General features: G+C 36.0%; 2 long non-coding RNA genes across 3 annotated transcripts; one reads left to right on the top strand and one right to left on the bottom strand.

Moving 5' to 3' along the window:
* Positions 1-17,500: 17,500 nt before the first annotated feature.
* LOC133530724 (uncharacterized) lies at positions 17,501-19,268 on the top strand. 2 transcript variants are annotated; one of them, XR_009801365.1, is made up of 3 exons: positions 17,546-17,766; positions 17,879-18,011; positions 18,108-19,268. It is a non-coding gene; the product is annotated as an uncharacterized LOC133530724 (long non-coding RNA). The 2 variants fall into 2 exon arrangements; XR_009801364.1 differs by having other exon boundaries at positions 17,501-17,766; positions 17,879-19,268.
* LOC133530725 (uncharacterized) lies at positions 19,138-20,283 on the bottom strand. The gene is made up of 2 exons (XR_009801366.1): positions 19,946-20,283; positions 19,138-19,378 (listed from the first exon to the last, which is right to left on the bottom strand). It is a non-coding gene; the product is annotated as an uncharacterized LOC133530725 (long non-coding RNA).
* Positions 20,284-20,523: the final 240 nt, after the last annotated feature.

The following is a 20,523-nucleotide window of genomic DNA, read 5'->3' as shown; positions in this document are numbered from 1 at the left end:
AACTGCCTGCGTTATTATTGGGTTTGCCCATCATTATTGGGAAATTAAGATCGATAAATCTTTATTCTTATATTAAACTCGTTGAGTACACAATCCGATTGCACAACAATATTTATTAGGTATTATTATGTAACTTTTGTCTAAATACAGTTGCATTATAAATAACGCTTATACAAAAGTCTCCTTTATAATACAACAGTATTTTATATAACAGTTATATAATAATATTTAGTTTACGTTGTGACATAAAATGTGAAAATGCAATTTAAAAAATACTTTGACGGAATATGGACGTTTATGCATGACTATTATAATATTTCTTTTATTAAACTGTTAAAAATAAAATTATTCAATCAATTGTAATTGAATAATAAAATAATAATAAACGAATCTCCTTATTTATTTTGACAATTTGTTTTGATGCTTTCGGTATTGTATCCTCAATTAAATATGCTCATATATTGTACCAATTTTGTTTTATATATCTATCACTAGACTTGTAAAAAATTATTATAACATCGCCCTACCAAAACTTTTAAATATAGATAATGCAATCGTAAATAATTTTATAGTGTTTCCAGGGGAGTAATTCTTGGATCGCCGATTTTTTTGAAAAAATAATCTTTCACTTTAATTCATTTATTTCACCTTTGATACATATATTTACACATAATTTAACAATGGTGCATATATTGTGCCAGTACCTTAATAATAATAAAAGAGGCAAGTTTCTGAAAACTATACCGATGAAGAATTATTTTATTCTTATAATTCTTTGATGTCATGTTAATGGAAAAATATGTTTAAAGCTATATATTTTTCATCTTTAATTCCTCTTCTTTAATCATGAAGTTTGCACCTTTCCAATGATACTTTATAACTTTTATAAGCATTCAGAAAGCCGAAGATTTCTTGAGAATTTACTTTTTTGGAAATATAAGAAAAGCGCATTATTATCATGAAATTATCTCTGTTCCTACGAGGATTATATTGAATACTTTCAAATTTATCAAATAAAATCTCCGTTTCAAGAATATAGCCCCTTTTTTGTCGATATCGGCAATTGTATAGTGTTGTGACTCAGGATGTCGGACCAATCTCGGGCCCGGAGGCCTACCGTGAACACCGAAATTCGCAAATTGCGAGCATCTACCTCTTTTATTCCAATTAAGGAGTAATTAGAGTGAGAGAGAAAGATGCCCGTAATTCGCGAACTTTTTCGTTCGCGGTAAGCCCTACCCGTAACTTCATGGTACTAAATGGACCCAGTGCTACGAGTCGTAAGTCCGAAAGTGGACCTTATTTATGATGCAGCAGGGCCGATAGTTGGATGTCGTGGGATGGGACTTACGACTTTTAGAGCTAGAGCATCAAATGTCCATGTTTTGTATGCGTGTAGCAATATGCTGCAGTTAATGTTAGTGGTTAACGTCGGTTAACTGTGGTTAATATTCATTAACCCTGATTAAGGTTGATTAATGTACTCACAAATAATAAAACTAGGCCATTTTGTATAGGATCTCCAGATAAACTCACTCGTTTAATAAAATGTATCTTTTTAGTTACCTGTTTAGTATCTAGCAGGTAATTATTCATTTATTTGCCTAAAATCACACCATTCAGAAAATGTATCACTTTTATTTATTTGAAACTCCTTTATTGAAATGTAATATGCAGAATAAATAACATCAAAATGTTACTCGCGTATATAAAATATGGATTATAGCCCCGTTTTAAAAATAAAAACTATGACGTATTATCATTAAATCAATAACAATATGGCAGAATACTAAAAACAGTAAAAAAAGCGTCTAAATTATTTATTTGTATTGTTTTGGGCCAATATTTGATTTGTTGTTTTTTTTTTGTCAGATTTCGATATTTGATGGTTAAGAGTTCCCTATTCTGTACAATATAACCGCACTTTCACCGCATGTCTCAAAATCTGCATCTGAGTTACGAAAACGTATCGTGTTTTCTTGACTTAATGAAAAATTACATACTTACTTATTTTTGGGGCAAGTCTTGATTTCATATTTATTCCGAACCGAATGAGGAGCTTTTCAAACTAGCCAAGTTGGATTCAAAATTAACGAAAATACAACATAATAAAAGTCGGCACTTTAACGGAGTTAATCAAAACGGGGCTCAGATAGACAAAATAAGTTGATAGCTCTTGTTCAGAATGTGGTTTAGTGTAAGGTCCTTGGTTATAAACCTCTAGCTTAATGATTCTTTGTTATTTTGAGAAAAAATAAACTTGATTGTATATAACGAATAATGTTGTAGTTTTATTCACCAAATAGATCGTTGGCAGTCCTCACGTGTCATGTGTGTTTTCCAGACACATTCTGCCTCGCACAGCTAAACTGTGAAATAAACTCTCGCCCGTGGTATTTCCGGCCGATACGACTTCAAATTTTCAAGACAAAAAGCGTACCTACTCCCATCTTTAAGGCAGGCAACGCATTTGCAACCCCTCTGGTGTTGCAGACGTCCATGGGCATTAGCTGACTCAGGTGATTCGCCTACTCTTGCCTGCTGTACCATAAAAAACCTCTTATATGTGAGGTAAAAACTCCAATGACATTCATTTTGACACTTGTCACGGATTTAAAAACATTGATTAATAATAAGAAACAGTAGATTATCATCCACTGAATGAGTGGGGTTGATCTTGCTCACTTTTTCTCAATCACCCTGTATTCAATGAATCGTTAGTCAAATGAAAACACTACCGCCATCTATCGGCGGACGTAGTAACTAGCGAAACATCAGCGGATGTCGGTTGAGTAAGGGGATATATGCTTTACTACGAGTAAAGCTTGTGCACGTATTCTACTAATTACAAAGACGGCCTAACAGATGGCATCGCGCAACGAAAGTGAAGTTAGTTTTTAATTCGATAGATGGCGTTACAATGTTGTATTATTTGTTTGTTTTTGGATTTAGAAATGAAATACCTGTTACGTGACTGCAAATTTCGGCAAATACCGAAGAGAGGGGATTTTTACATCAAAGAAAATTCTTTTTTTATGTCGGTTAAAATGTCCTCCGAAAGATAAATCGAAAATTTCATATAAATACCTAATATTTGTGTTTTTATGTAAGTTAAAGATATTTTTGAGATTGTAATTACACTAGTTAAAAATGTATTAGTCATAGGGAGCGTGCATGAACTATAGGAGGCAGCACAGGAGCCGTCAGATTTTTGGCGCGAGGCGTATATGTGATGTTTATTGTTCCGATGTAGCCCAAAAGATGGCAGAACCTACTATGCACAAGAAAACACGTGACGTGTAAATGTACATGTTTATGGTTCCGATTCAGGCCACAAGATGGCAGACCCTTCAACGCGCACGGTCCCTATTAGAATTCTTAATCTTATTTCAATCAATCAAATTTGAAATTTAAATGTCCTAATGTAGGCTACCACTCCAAGGGTTATTTGACTCTGTAGAAGTATAATATATGTAGGTATACATATATGTGACATCCATATCGAAAGGGTTCTTATGATGGTCGGCGCTTACGGCATTATGCCACAAATCCATTCGACCCTACTAGGAAATATCTACCTAAAATCGCAAAATCTGTGACAGATGGATCTATTGAGTTTGAAGTTAAGTGACTCATAAAATAAAGTTAATATGATTATGCTGATTGTATTTGCATTTTGTAACGTACACCTATCTACAATAATATAAAATACAGACACAGTTTAGAACTTAATTGTGGCATTATCTATGAAAAGGGACCTTATTGTCGATGGCGCTTGCGCCGCACTGCGTCGCGCAGCGTTGTATTTGTATCGGAGCATCGTTTATAACGTCTGAAGCGCCATCGACAATAAGGTCCCTTTTTATAGATAACGTCACAATTAGGCAACTAAGTAGTAAAATATACCTACATACATTTTATCTAGCGCATATATTGCTATACATCATACTTGATCATACCTGGCTGTAAACAAGCCATCTTTGGCTTAGCAGTTAAGAAATAAGAAACTCTGCGATTAATTTAATGTTTAGAACTTTAATAAAAAAAAAAAAAAAACCTACGAACAATAATTCAACAATATCTCCCGGATACAGCTTATAATAAAATTATAATTGATTCTTCTAGAACAACACACAATATATTTATTACCAGTATTTTAGGAAACTACATTATACAAAATATACATAAAACACAACTTACAGAAAAAAATAAGCAAAAAGATGAACTAGCCATGAAAAACTCATACGGAAGCTAGACTATTAAATAAAAATATATTTATATCACTCGTATTATAATATTTAGCTTTAAAAGGTATAAGTAAAAAAAGGTAAAGGTATAAAAAAGAGGAACGTAGAAGTTGAGCTGGAAGAGGTAAGGTAAGGTAAAGGTATAAAAAAAATACAACCTATCCAATAATTCATAAAACAGACAGTAATGTTAAACCTGCTTACTGTATTACTACTTATTGTATTTTTTTTCCTCTGAAGACTAGTAAATAGCATTTAAGTATGGCTCATGATATTATTTTCTTTATGCTGTTAGTATGTATGTTAACATTATGCACTTAATAATGAACCTCCAGGTCTATGATTCTTAAGTATGTTAAGTACTCTACATTGTACTTCAAATCCATTTGTATATGTGACTGTTTGTGTTCTAAATAAAATAAAATAAAAGAAATAAATAAATAAATAAATTGACTAAGCCCCACAGTAAGCTCAAGAAGGCTCGTGTTGTGGGTACTCAGACTACGATATATGTAATGTACAAAATACTTAAATACATAGAAAACACTCATGACTCGGGAACAAATCTTCTCATCACACAAATAAATGCCTTTACCTGATTTCAAACCCAAGACCATCGGCTTCATAGGCAGGGTCACCCATCAGGCCAGACCACTCGGATATAGTTGGCTAGATAGAAAGAAAACATGTATTATTTTAACAGAACGCAACTGTTGCTGTCGCACTAATATAAAGCTTTTCGCTGTCATAGCGCAATCGATTATCACCTTAGGTAGGTGTCCTGCGGCGGTATCATGGTTCCATTTTTATCACTTGTCACTATGTCCGTCACTTTCGCGCTTACATATTTGTTAGAACGTGACAGGCATGGTGACAAATGATAAAGAGCCGACCATCTTAGCTCAGCTGTAGGGCTAAGAAGATAAGCTAAGGCACGTTTTAACAAGTATGTCAGTGAGTGTAGTGAACTTGTAATAGGATCTTGATAGTCAATAAATACACCGTAAATAAGAACACAGATTTATTGTTTAGCACAGACGTACAGTCAGCAAAGTAGCGGATCAAACAAGAGGTCAAAAGTTTCTACCCATTCTGTAACAGCTTAACAAAATGTGATGGTTCTATGTGTAGAACAATTAAGACTGTAAAAGATATACTTATGGATAAAAATTTTAGAGATTTATATTTATTTAGAAAAGTTATCCGGAATATCAGTTACTTTTAGCGCGTTGTTTCATCCGCTACTATTGATGCTGACTGTACATCGCTCAGTGCGGGCAAGGCAATACTGACTACACCTACAAAAAAACTTTCTCACTTATATACTCATCTTTTTCACTTTTATCACTGTCATGACGACAAGTGTTAAATGTGATCGTGATAGCGCCGTAGAATTGTAGACGCTAATGAGTATCAGTAATCAATATACTGTACAACTTACTTGCGATAGAATGGAAAGAAATGGCCTACAATGCATATTAACTGGCTGATTTTCCACTTGGCCGGGCGCTGCGGCCAAAATAGGAAACACTGGTCTGCATATCAGTGCTTCGATTATATCGTTATGCTTTATATTTACAGTTTTTTTTTTTTATACTACGTCGGTGGCAAATAAGCATACGGCCCGCCTGATGGTAAGCAGTCTCCGTAGCCTATGTACGCCTGCAACTCCAGAGGAGTTACATGCGCGTTGCCGACCCTAAACCCCCCCCCCCCCCTCATTGAGCTCTGGCAACCTTACTCACCGGCAGGAACACAACACTATGAGTAGGGTCTAGTGTTATTTGGCTGCTGTTTTCTGTAAGGTGGAGGTACTTCCCCAGTTGGGCTCTGCTCTAGATCTGGAATGCATCCACTGGCTGTGCCCTACCACACAAAGCGAGACATTCACAATGCCCGTACCTCTCTTTTGGACGTAGTTTAAGGACGTACCCGGGTCCAAAAATCGTGTACCTGTATGCCTGAAATAGTATTTTATTCAATCGTGATATAATATAGAGAGCTTTTCAGTCCAGTATCGTGTTTAGGGAACAAGGTACGAGATTGAAATGCTTGATTATATCACTGTTGTATACAAATTATGTCTACGAGTCATCTAAAATAGAACCGTTTTTCCCCCGAAGGGTAAAAAACGGATATTTAGGTTCCTACCGAAGTTTGAACCCCTATGAGATAACACCCTTGTAACTCAGCCCTAATTAAGTGAATTTATCTACCAGTAGCGCCATCTATCGGGCCTTTCCAGTACTAATGTAGCCCGGTACCTAGCGCTCGGCTGCTTTCTCCTCAGTACCTTAAGCCGGCAAGGCCCTTAAGTGGGGTTCAAACTTCGGTAGGAACCTAAATATCCGTTTTTTACCCTTCGGGGGAAAAACGGTTCTATTTAGGCGGTAGATAAATTCACTTAATTAGGGCTGAGTTACAAGGGTGTTATCTCATAGGGGTTCAAACGGAGGTAAGGACACCTAAATAATATTTTTTTACAATTAAACCTTAATAATCAATGAAAATTGGTAAGTACAATCTCAGTGGATTTTTCCTAATTCACTACATTTCGGCGATAAAACCTGAATTAGCAAACCAACCGTACAGTTCATTATATATCATCCACGTCATTTATAAGTCTTATTCCAATGATACAAGAGCCACCTTTGGTCAGTTCAGTTCACTATTATAATGCATTAGTCAGCTAGGAGCGTTCGTGACGCCATTTTTAATTCGCTTGCATCATACGCTCAATCAGAATTTTGTTGAGCAACTACTAGACACATTACCTACAATGCGGTGCAATTTATTAAACTATCTAAATTGTAATATCTGCTGCCATAAAAAGCATTGTAATGGATGCATTTGCGGCAGGAAAAAATATTAAGATAAACCGGCCAAGAGCATGTCGGGCCACGCTCAGTGTAGGGTTCCGTAGTTACTCTTCCGTCACAATAAGCTAAACTGGAGCTTAAAGTATAGTAAATTGTTAACCAAGGGATGAAACGGTACCTTTCACCCGAGTTAAACAAATAGGCAAATTTGCATAATCAGTACCTAATTAAAGTAAGTCTTTTTACTATGAAGGGGAAACTTTTTGCGATAACTCAAAAACAGCTAAACTGATCATGTCCGCTATAGTTTTCATTTAATGTATTTCTTAAGCTCTACTTTCACGATTTTGTTCATATTTTTTGGACCTATGGTTCAAAAGTTAGAGGGGGGGGACACATTTATTTTGTTTCGGAGCGATTATCTCCGAATATATTCACTTTATCAAAAAATGTTTGTTGAAGACCCCTATTAGTTTTGAAAGACCTTTCCAACAATACCCCACACTGTAGGGTTGAAGCAAAAAAAAAATTCACTCCCAATTTACGTGTAGGGGAGGTACCCTAAAAAAATTAAATTTTATGATTTTATTGTACGACTTTGTCGGCTTTATTGATTTATATATCCATGCCAAATTTCAGCTTTCTAGCACTAACGACCACGGATGCAAAGCCTCGGACAGACAGACAGACAGACAGACAGACAGACGGACATGGCGAAACTATAAGGGTTCCTAGTAATTGACTACGGAACCCTAAAAACTGGCCAAGTGCGAGTCGGACTCGCGCACGAAGGTTTCCATACCATTATCTATAAAAACGGCAAAAAATCATGTCGATTGTATGGGAGCCACCTTAAATATTTATTTTATTCTGTTTTTTAGTATTTGTTGTTATAGCGGCAACAAAATACATCATGTGTAAAAATTTCAACTGTGTAAACACCACGGCTCATGAGATACAGCCTGGTGACAGACAGACAGACAGACGGACGGACAGCGAAGTCTTAGTAATAGGGTCCCGTTTTACCCTTTGGATACGGAACCCTAAAAAGCCATTATGCTCCTGTACCTATATTATTTTATTATTATTGGAGTTTGTGGGCCTTTGACTGCCACGTTGAACAGTCAGATCTATTGTGACAGCCCTTTAAAGTTCATTACTGATGCCCGTTGAATCCAGGAAGTTCCAGATTCTTTGGGCTCTAATGTTCTGTACCTAATAGGGTTGCGACGTGCCGTCCTAAGTGGGTACTTCTTTTTGACATTAGTGGTCCACAGGAACAGAGAATGTGCATTGCAGTCTCCTCTGACACCTGACAGAACGTGCATGTCGTATCTTGTTTCTTTCCAATTTGAAACATGTTCTGTATCTGTACATTGGAGCTCCTCAAGGATCACATCCTAGGGCCGTTGTTGTTTAATTGCTCGTCTTTAGTTGCTACTAATTAAGTACTTTTTCTGGAAACAACACAGAATAAAACTATAAAAAAGTTTATATGGTATCATAATTGTTCGCCTAAGCTACAATTGTCCTTATCGCACTTATTTTAGGAGCGGCGCCCGTCAGCGCGACGGAGATATTTACCTAAAATTCGAAAAATCTGAGAAGAGCTCATCTGGTACTTCCTCATAAGTACTTTTTTGTAGAAACAGCTTAGAATAAAACTATAAAATAAAGTTTATATGCTACCATAAAGCACCGTAGCTGCATACAAGTTGTTGACCTGGGCACGTGCCTCGTATTTATTTATCAATTACCGCGAGATTTGAACTTCGCGCTCTGCCGGCCAACTGTGGCCAGTCGGAACGGGCCGCTACGTACACTCACACGGGGATATGTTCGTCTATGCGTGATTTCATGATTTGTATCTGTGCTGTATTAGGGCTCCTCTATACGATGGCCCACCGTAGGGAGCTATGCGGTGGAATGAGATAGCAATATCACTTACTCCCTCTAACGCATAAATACGTCCCTTGGACTCGCCTGCGCTGGGCCATCGTGTAGAAGAGCCATTACAATAATGCTTTTATGATGCCATTGAGACTGCCATGTTATTTTGCTTATTCATTTAAATTTTATTGCACAAATATATACAATTATGTACAAATGGCGGACTTAATGCCAGTCAACCATAGGGCCAAACAGAAACACTAAAAGATGGCACCAGGAGAAACAGACAAACAATTGACAAATACATTATTACAAAGGCAAACATTGTATAATATATACACTTACACAAACATACATATATATATTACATTGCGGTACGTGCGGTTCAGCTTTGGAATGAGTTGCCTACCTCCTTAAAGCAATCGCGGTCCGTAGCATCGCTTAAGGGGCAGTTAAAGAAGATGTGGCTATCTGACCACATTTAACTTATTTGTGACTATAAATATATAATTATTGTATTTATAATATAGGTATTCTACATATTTGTTATACTATTACTTCAATTTTTTTTTCATTTAATTTTTTTTTTCGCCCTCTTTTATAATTTTATTGATTTTCCTCTAGTCTATTGTAGGTACTCAAACACAAATACAAATAATGCTATATCTGGAAGAAACTGCTTGATAGAATGCGCATGAGTAGCAACAACATTCTATACAATATACATGATAGCTAATAAGCTAGATTATCCTCTGTTATAGGCATCGTCACATCGTCAGCAAACAAAGGCACTTTTGTTTATAAATTATTATTTGATTAGGTTACTATTGTTACTGACATAAATGATAAGCAATAATAACTAACAATTCTTGGGACATTAACGATCTCTGAAGTGCACAGTTTTATTTTACATTTTCCCAAATATCCAAGAATTAATTTAAATTATTTTTCTCAGTTATCCAGGGCAAGCGTGGAATGGAAAACAGTGTTCAAAATTATATTTATTTTCACTCACTAGTATATTTTCGACAATAACTATGTAAATGATTTAAAATGATCCCGGTCAAATAATCAGAAAACTCACGTTTTAGTTTAAGTTTTTCGCTTGGCGTGATAAAACTTGTTCCCTCGCACATAGGCTAAGCAATTGAATCCATTTATGTAAACATATTACATGGTGACTGAAGATAGTTAGGAAAATGTCAACGCCGGAGCCACGCAGTTATGTCTTCGCCCTAATCTAATTAGGTAGTGATTTGTTGAAGTATTTTGTTTGATTGTATTTTTATTTAATTTAGTGTTTTGCAGTGCCTTACTGCAATGCTGTGTAACTAATTTGAATCTATACACCACAGTTCCCCGCCATGCGCCACGTCTATCTGTCTAGGTATGTCTGTACGTTTGTTATAAATCCAAAAAGGAGGAAAGTTTAGGTGTATAGTTTGTTAAGTTTTACCCGTGCAAAGCCGGGGAGGATCGCTAGTAGTAAAATAAAATAAATAACATGTCCTAACATAGACAAAATGTGCGCTTATAACCGCAACCCCGTGCGACTGTACGTGCCTCAGCGCGCGCAAGTAAGCCACACTTAGCGCATTTTTTTATTCTCTCCACAATTACCATTTATGTGTGTATCATGTGTATATACTTATATCTATGTGTGCGTGCCTTACCAGGCTAACTGTTTTTGAAGAAATTACTCTTTACTTTTAAGTTTTGTTGTAAGTTTTAAGTAGGATTCGGTACCGTTTGAATTAATTGCGATCTTGTTTTTAGTTTAAATAAATTAAGTCTATGTTGCTTTCGATCGTAGTCGTAAGATAACTGTTAAGGGGTCCACTGATTACCAGTTCGCCGGACGATATCGGCCTGTCAGTTATTTGCGATCGTCAGCTTTTGCAAATAACTGACAGGCCGATATCGTCCGGCGAACTGGTCGTCAGTGGGCTCCTTTATACAGATATGTGTCAGGAGATAATCATTTATTGTACTTAAGAAAAATATCAAGGAGTCTATCAAAAGTGCATAAGTAAATAACAATGAAAATTTATGTAAGCCATTATATTCTCTTTGGGAAAAACGTACCACTTTGTCGCTTGCCATAAGGACTCCTTGACAGGTTAATCGTATACAGATATAAGCAAATCTTGTCCTTATAGCAAGCAACACAGGGGACGTTTTGCCAGCCGCAGCCAAAATATGTGAATATTTGTGGAAAAAAAAATATTTGGTAGGTACAAGCTTTTGTCGCTGACTGTGGGCCGTATGTTTGTTTACCACCGAGTTAGTATATAAAAAAAAGAAAACTTCTTTCCACAGGCAACTACTAGTCATTGAGGTAATTTTAACAACCTAAATTAGGTTGCGTTGTTTCATCACAGAGCGTATGGTCACCTCCTGTCTCCATCATCAGATCAGCTCGATGATACCATAATTTTGCATTATCACCCGACTTACTAATGTATAGTTCATGTACCTTTAATAACATGTCACTACGAGTCAATCCACGCGTCTTCGTGAACGACACGATCTATATGCAAATTTTCAGCTTCATCGGAAACGGTAAAGTGGGTCTTTAAATTGCAAGATTTGATTATAGACACAACGGGACAGTTGAAATTAAAAGCTTGTAAAATAAAACGCATTTTAGACACCACTTCTCTGGACCTACGTTCCTATTAGTATATCGGAGCAATCTGCCTCTCCCTCCTCTTTGTACTCCCTAAGAAATGGGACCCGTGAAATAGTGATTTAAAACGAGATCTACTTCTACGCAAATATATTTCGTACAGATCTGATAGATTACAATACAATACAATACAAATCCTCTTTATTGCACAACCTCTGAAAAAAATTACATGGAAACACATAAAATACATGAAGATAGAGGTAAACAACAGGCGCCCTTATCGCTACAGAGCAATCTCTTCCAGACAACCTTTAGGTAGTGGAGAAATGAAACTTAAATAAACTAATTAGGAGGTACAAAAAAACTAAATAGCAAACTAAATTAAAACTAAAATACCCTTAAAATTTAAGTCTACAACGGTAAGACAATACATATACATACATACTACTTATATAATTATATACATATATACAATACTATATAATTCTTGCCAAAAGTGATAACCAGTAACGCCCATTAGATTCTTTCTGATCTCTTGGCAATTTTGTATGAAAAACCATAATTAAATAGGTCGTTTATTTAGTCACCAGCAACGATTTCCGGGGTGAATATGTAGGTGGTGTGACAGGAGCGACGGCTCAACACTTCACATGCGCTGTCTACGCAACATTTTAGACATAACTTGGCAGGACAAAGTGAGAAATCAAAGGGTTCTTGAAAAAAAGCAGCTGCCCAGTCTTGCCGCTCTTCTCAAACAGAGACGCTTGCGGTGGCTGGGGCATGTGTAAATAAATTAATGAACGAAATGAATGAATATATATTCAGCCCGCAAATTGCAGGTGACTAAATAAACATCCTATATAGGTAAGTAATTATTTTTAAACGAGATGATGTCACATCAGATCGTGACACCACTTCGCTAAAACTTGTCTAAAACCATACGCAACATTATTCTTATTCTTTTTTTTCAAAAGCAATTCCGAGATAACCATCTTTCCATAATGTCCAACCAGAAGTACCTTTCAAATTATCTATTTTAAATCGTATTCCAAAGGCAAGAAGGTCCATTGATGGTCAGTTGTGGAGTGCTAGAAATTTCCGTTAAAACATAACGCACACGAACAAAGCACACACACGATTAAATCTCATGTGTGAGTGCAATAAAAACTCAAGCGCACATTACATATGAGTGGTTCTGTCTTGTTTGCGCATGCGTGGAGTGGTTGTTACTGCCTCGCTCGCACTTAGGGAAGGTATAATAATTTATTGTGCTATACCGCCTTGTTCCGTTTGTAGGTGTTTGTGATCTTTGTAGTCGTGAGTTGTATATTATTTTTCTTATACTTAACTTATAATGGTGGTGAAAAATATAACTTATTTGTTTTGATATATAAATAAATAAATAAATATTATAGGACATTATTACACAAATTGACTAAGTCCCACAGTAAGCTCAATAAGGCTTGTGTTGAGGGTACTTAGACAACGATATATATAATATATAAATATTTATAAATACTTAAATACATAGAAAACACCCATGACTCAGGAACAAATATCCATGCTCATCACACGAATAAATGCCCTTACCAGGATTTGAACCCGGGACCATCGGCTTCGTAGGCAGGGTCACTACCCACTAGGCCAGACCGGTCGTCTATACAAGATGTATTAAAATTCCGCTCGTACCAATGACTTGCTCGGAACTTATGCACCATCCATTATTTAAAATTTATCAGTCGCTTTTCGGTGGAGGAAAACATCGTGAGAAAACCAGACTAATCCCAATAAGGGCTAGTTTACCCTCTGGGTTGGAAGGTCTTTCGTAAAAACTAGTGCCTGCGGCAATTCTTGGGATTAGTTGCCAAGCGGACCCCAGGCTCCCATAAGCCGTGCCAAAATGCCGGGACAACGGAAGGAAGATGATGGCAAGGTGTATCAAAAATAGTGGGGATCCGTTCGAAGGCATATTTGGTATCGGACAATTTTTTTTGACATGACAATCTTTAGGCCTGTACAGTATACAGTAGAGTAGTCAGCTCCAGCATGTTGTTCGACGCAACGTTGGCGCAACTGCGCAGCGACGCCATTTTCCATAGCGCTGACTAGACGCCGACGCTCTGGAGACAGACGCTAGAGTGGGGAGCCTGTTAAAACGTCGATTTTCGTTTTTCCCGACAAATTCTCTAGCTCCCATAAGCCGTGGCAAATCTCCGGAAGATTATCAGCCTCATTCGACCTTTAAGATACGTCAAATACGATAACGACACGATATGGATTGGATATATCAGTGTCAAAAGTGGCATTTACTCAAAAGTGGCGTTTCTCCAAACAAGACTGGTCTGTACCCCTGGTGTAAATTTATTCGATAGCGAAACGTAACGCGTTTGCGTTCTCATTTTGTATGGGATTTAGAAACAGCGCGCCGAGCGGGACGTTTTGGAAACTGAAAATCCCATTCAAAATGACACTTAACGCAAACGTACGTCACGTTTCGCTATGCAATAAATTTACACTAGGGGCTCTGTTTAAGCTAACTTTATTTTTGAGTATAATTACAGTGAGACACCTCATTCGGTTCTCGTATGTTTCTTTTATCCTAATGAATGTTTTAATTATACGGAATTTTGACTCTTAGAGACTCTATACATCTCTAAGGATAATTTGATAAAAATCATTTAGTTCTGAAATTTAGAGACATTTACACCTCTAAATAAATTAAGTTTTTTTTTTATCTGTTTGTGTTTTTTTATTATTATTATTTCAGTTTTTTTTTTGTAATTCGACATTTAGAGACTTTATACACCTCTTAGTAATAATAATATTTTACTTACTTTTTATTTAAACAATAATACTTTAATTTGCGTTAATATTTTCAATGAATTGTATTTTATAATTGTTGATGTGCTTGTTTTTGTTGGTATGTAAATTCCATGTTGACGTGTAAAAGTGCCCGTGTGGCCTATTTGCTGGATAAATGTTGAAGTTAACATTAACGTCAGAGAGGTCCTCGGTGACCCAGTGCCCCAGATACTTAAACTGAGTGACATTTGACGACCGGTCTGGCCTAGTGGGTAGTGACCCTGCCTATAAAGCTGATGGTCCCGGGTTCAAATCCTGGTAAGAGCATATATTTGTGTGATAAACACAGATATTTGTTTCTGAGTCATGGGTGTTTATATGTATTTAAGTATTTATAATTACAATATATTATATATATCGTTGTCTAGGTACCTACAACACAAGCCTTATTGAGCTTACTGTGGGGCTTAGTCAAATTTGTGTAATAATGTCCTATAATATTTATTTATTTTATTTATTTATTTATAGATAAAATGCCAACCAACCATAGATCTATCGTTTGCCTGAGACCTGTTGAATTCCTTGCCAAGTAGCCACGACTGCTTTAGCAGTCTCAAACTGACATATTCGCTTCTTCGTCACTTACTTTCTATACATCTCGCTCGCACTAATTTGCGAGTATGAGCGAGATGCATAGAAAGTAAGTTATGCACACGCTAGCGCATATGCTAGCGTCAAACTGGTGGTAGCCGTACGGTCGTAGCGCTATTGTCTCTCTGTCACACTTATATAGAAGAGTGATAGAGACATTCCCGTTTCGTTCGCTACGGCGCAAACGATTGGTATCTTAACTAGGCCCTCTGATGTTTCGGTACTGTTGCAAGCGCTATGTTCAGCTACATTCAAAGTTTGTTTTTATCGCCCAAATTAAGAGTACATGCCATTATCAAATTATCCAATTTTTAATCATAGTTTTCTAGCTTATGTAATTAGGACAGTTTCCGATTTGCGGGGACAAGTAAAAAATAAAGACTGTCAATCTAAACCGTAGTAACAATTAGTGGTCAACTTAATGCCAAATGGAACTTAGGTTTCTTCATTGAGTCATGGTAAAATGACAGAACAACGCAAGCAAGATGTCTACGTCGGTGGCAAACAGGCATACGGCCCGCCTGATGGTAAGCAGTCTCCGTAGCCTATGTACGCCTGCAACTCCAGAGGCGTTACATGCGCGTTGCCGACCCTAACCCCCCCCCTCCCTCGTTGAGCTCTGGCAACGTTACTCACCGGCAGGAACACAACACTATGAGTAAGGGTCTAGTGTTATTTGGCTGCGGTTTTCTGTAAGGTGGAGGTACTTCCCCAGTTGGGCTCGATCTGCTCTAGATCTGGAATGACATCCACTGGTTGTGCCCTACCACACAAAGCGAGATGACATTCACAATGCCCATACCTCTCTTTTGGACGTAGTTTTGGAAGATAATTATTAAATCACTTCATTAGGACAGATTTCTGAATTTATTTTATCAAAGACACACGTACTAATAAAATATAAATCTATTTATTTCTGCTACCTAAAGGTTGTCCGAAAGAGATTGTTTTATAGCTATAAGACCGCTTGTTGTTTATTTGAACTGTTTGATCTGTATTATGTTCTACTACTCAATTTTTTTACTTAATTTCTGTGAACAGTGCGAAATGGATACTATTCATATCTCTCGCGTCAGGTCCCTGACAGTACATTTTTTATGGAGCAAATGTCGCGTAATAGTATTTTATACAATCGTGATATAATTGAGAGAAACTCGTACCTTACTTAGGCAACTCAGCAAGTTTCGTTGCCTACAGATAGTACTCAGCTGAAAAGCTTTATTATGTCACTATTGTAACTATACAATTCTTTTTCTACGAATCATCTAAAATAATACTTGTTTTACTATAAAAGCAGACAAAAATGTAGTATAAAAGACATAAACGTGCGATTGAATTAATATGATCACGAAATAGTTGCCCGTTTATGTTTTTTCTATGGGAGCGCGGCGGCACGTGCTTGCTCAAATTCTTTATAGTTGACTACAGCGTATCGAAATGAATATTATAGTTGAGTTGGGAGCCCATACATGAAAAGTACGCGATCATGGTTTAGTATACAAAATCTTAATTCAGTCATTACAGTCAACGATTCGAAAAATAGTACATTACGATACAAGTGCGAAAAATAGAGAATTCGAAACGAGTGGCGATATATATTATTTATTTAAATCGACACGAGTTGCAAATTACCTATTCGCACACGTATCGTACAACGTTTTACAGTACATATGGCCCTTTAAATGTTCGACACAGTAACGTAATATGCAAATTTTCGCACTAGTGCGGTAAAGTAGCACCATATGTACTGTAAAATATTTTTTTGAAAGTATAACACATTCATTTATTTAAAATTGTAACGTTCAACTAATAAATATACCATCAAAACATTTCTCTATAATTACTTTTCCAATTAAGCTCAATTAGATAGAAACTGCCATAGAAACTGTAATAACGCCCTATAATATAGAGACCATCGTTTGACGCCAGAGGTGTATAAGAATGGAAATGCAGTCTTTATTATTTATTGCTCCGTACCAATATGCAGACAATTAGTTACCGTCTGATTACGCTACGTTATATAACGATATAGCCACTCCGAGTGTACCAACCCTTTTACGTTTGTATGCGTTATTATTTTACTTTAAATTTTAGCTGCGTTTTACCGTACTATCAAGAATCGTAACCAAAATGTAAGTACCCCTACTTACTAGAAGCAAAGAGACTTTAGTATGGAGTGTGGAATTAAGAGTGGCATCTCTTATGGTAGAACTGTTGCAAAAGTGTCCAGCTGTCAGCTATAAATAATAGTTCCAAATCTCTCCAGAGTAGCGCTAGAGTAGCTAAGAACCTAGGCGTTATTGACGGAGTGAATTGCGCTGTCTATGATTTGATTTTTTTGTTCAAGGTATTGTAGCGCCACCTATTTAAAGTTTTTTGATGACACTTTTTGGTACATGGAGATTTCGTTCCTTATCTCCACCTTCCGTAGAATTTAGTTTAGAGGCGTCCTGTCAAAGTAAATATTGTATAGTTGGTCAAGCAAATCTTGTCAGTAGAAAAACGCGGCAAATTTGAAAAATCGCGGGCTAGCAACACTGTGTTCGAATAATTCCAAAATCGCGTGTAATCTGTGTTTTATCTGTAGAATGTGGATCGTCCATCTTGTTTGTTTACATTCCGAATCGGTGCTAATTCAAGAGAAATTTCTGCTCCCAGCATTAAAATAAATATCAATATATTAAATAATATTGTGCATGACCATAAGCAAAGTCAAGATGCCTACAATGTAAGTAAAATCATGCTCGTTGATCTTAACCATTAGAAAATTTTGAGGTTATGATAATTACTGCAAGATCCCGGAGAATTTTTAAGATAATGTGCAGTTTTTTCTGTTTCAGGGTTAAAAGGCTTAAATAAAGATAAAACGTATGCCTAAATATATCCAATAAGACCACGAATTGTGCCCTCGAAACCGCAACTGATTCGATTGTTCCCAATATCAACAGACGAAGTCCTCAAATATTTTCAAAGGTAACTTTTTTAAACAATCTTAAGACGTTTAAGAACCTTGATTATACCTACTTTCTTTCGCAACATCTACCTAATACTTCCATATGTTTGTTGCAGGATTAAAACTCGCCCAATATAAGGCGTTCGTAAAAGTTTCTCTTCATACAAAACTTACCTACGGCGGTTTACGTACATACGTGTACAACGGAAACAAGTCGAAAAATAAACTTGTTAATTAAAAAAACTAAAAAAATTGGGACAATAGTTTAGATTATTATTGTAAAAGTTGTCCGTTTGTTAATCATCACGAAAATATATTATTTAGGCTGATTTGTTTCATGCACTCAGCTATTGCACATGTATACCTATGGAAAATCCTAGTTTATACTTTCTGAAGTCGGTATGTACCTATTTAAGAGAAGTTTTAAGTCGCTTTACCTGTTTGTTCAATAAATTAAAATAATTTATTCAGTGTGCATAATTTTAGAAAAATATTTTAACATTTAAATCATACCTTCTTTTATCCAGAAACAATATAACTCCATATTACTCACATGAGTGGAAGTTGTTAAGTTTCCATTGTCAAGGTATCTTTTATTAATATTTTGAGTACCTGAAATTGTGTCAGTTCCTGACAAGTCTTGAATAGACTAATGTGAAAGTTAATAAAATTTCTTAACAGCATTCTCCTGATATCTAAATGACTTTTTTAAATATCTACATATAAAATATGATCTAGCCGATACATGTAAATATCTAACATTTTTAGCCTGTATAAAAACAGTAGTGTGAGCAAAACCTTACTAAGCTAGCATGTAAGAGTGGTCTCAGAGATATTGGAATATCTCTGTACTATAAATTAGGCAAATTGCTTTAGACTAAGTTTTATGTGTAACTACTACTATAAGAATACATTTTGAAACTTGGAATGGAAACTTTAAACTTGAAATTACAAATTTTCAAACAGATCTGTTTTATGCTTAAGATGCAATAAGTGACTAGGTACAAAGTATTCTGATGCTTGGTTGGAGTGGACCAGTAACATTGGTAACATAATGATATTTTTTCAATGAATGGCCTGAATTAAGTGTAAGTAAGCTAAAGTGACCCGTATCTTAATTGCCTTGAAATAAAATGAACACCAAAATATCTGCAGTTGTGTTTTATTTATTTTTAATCTGTATATTTATATAAGTATATTGTAAAACCATTTCAAAATTACACTGGTATGTGAATGTGACATTGTTCAAGAGAAATACACTAATTTACAATTAACAAGTGGCATAATTATTTTCTTAGGGCTTCTTCAGTTTCTGAACTGATGTTAAAAACAGCTTTCTACCGTGGTGCTCATGTTCTCTTTGCTCCCTATTTGTCTTCTAAGTTTGCTAAAACAGAATACAACCATATCAAAATGATGTAAATAGTCCAGATATTAGATATTTAATAAGCCCTGCAATTGTGACAAGAATAGTTACAGTGATACCCTACCAGGGCTACCACTGCCAGTGATGGCTCAGGGGTTACTTACCTAGGTTTTAATATTTACCTAAGTAAAACAATGGATTGTTTTATTCTAGCTAAATTCAGTAGTATAGGTACCTACTAACAGCTCGTTTGGTAAAAAGTACTCAAGTGCAAATGCCTTAACCTTTACATTTATTTAGCTATGACATCTTCATGTTTAACTTGAATATATATGTAGCAGATCTGCTCCTAAGCATACCAAAGGTTAAGAATGCGAGCGCTCGCCTTTTGCGTCCACCTTTTACTAAGCATACAAACCTTTATTTTAATTCAATCTATTGATATATTTTTCGATTGTACCTACCTAAATATGTCTAATTAGCTTTTGAAGGTTGCATAAAGGAGCATTTGTATTGCATTTTATCGTGATATATCTTTAATATTGAATTCCAACCTAGAAATCTGACAATATATTAAAATCCAGCTACCTGCGGAAGCAATGATTTGATTCTAAAATTATTTTCTCCAGCATAGTCCGTTTGCAAATAGGTATTTTTTGATCTCGTTTATCATATTGATTGACATCGTTTTTACTCCAGTTTAAATTGTCCCTCTCATAATAATAACAATTCCCAAATGCTGCAATAAACCGCGAGCGGCAATTTTAGTTGACGTACGAAGAGCGCGCTCAGCGGAAAAAAATATGTTTCGGTTCGATGTACATTGCTGCTTTTCTTAGCGCAATACTGCTCTGTGAGTGTTGCCATACTTCAGTTTGCTTTACATTGCTACTGACAGACTTTGCTTGACAGACTATAGTTAACTAAATTTACTGCCATCTCTCGACACAGGACTAAAACTCTTAGAGTGGCATATAGCTATTTGACCCATGTTCTTTCACTGATGTGTTAAATATCATACGGTGTTGCCATCTACTCGATTATAGGCCAAAGGTATATCGCCATCTATTGGAGCATACATGCTTCTTAAATTTTTCGAGGCACGTTTTTTCTTAGACTTTATTTATCTTATACGGATATCTTTGCTAGAAGTGGCATCAAAAAGC

This window comes from Cydia pomonella, chromosome 23 (genome assembly GCF_033807575.1).
Source record: "Cydia pomonella isolate Wapato2018A chromosome 23, ilCydPomo1, whole genome shotgun sequence".
In the NCBI taxonomy this organism is placed as follows: Eukaryota; Metazoa; Arthropoda; class Insecta; order Lepidoptera; family Tortricidae; genus Cydia; species Cydia pomonella.
This window is presented reverse-complemented; position numbering and strand designations above follow the sequence as displayed.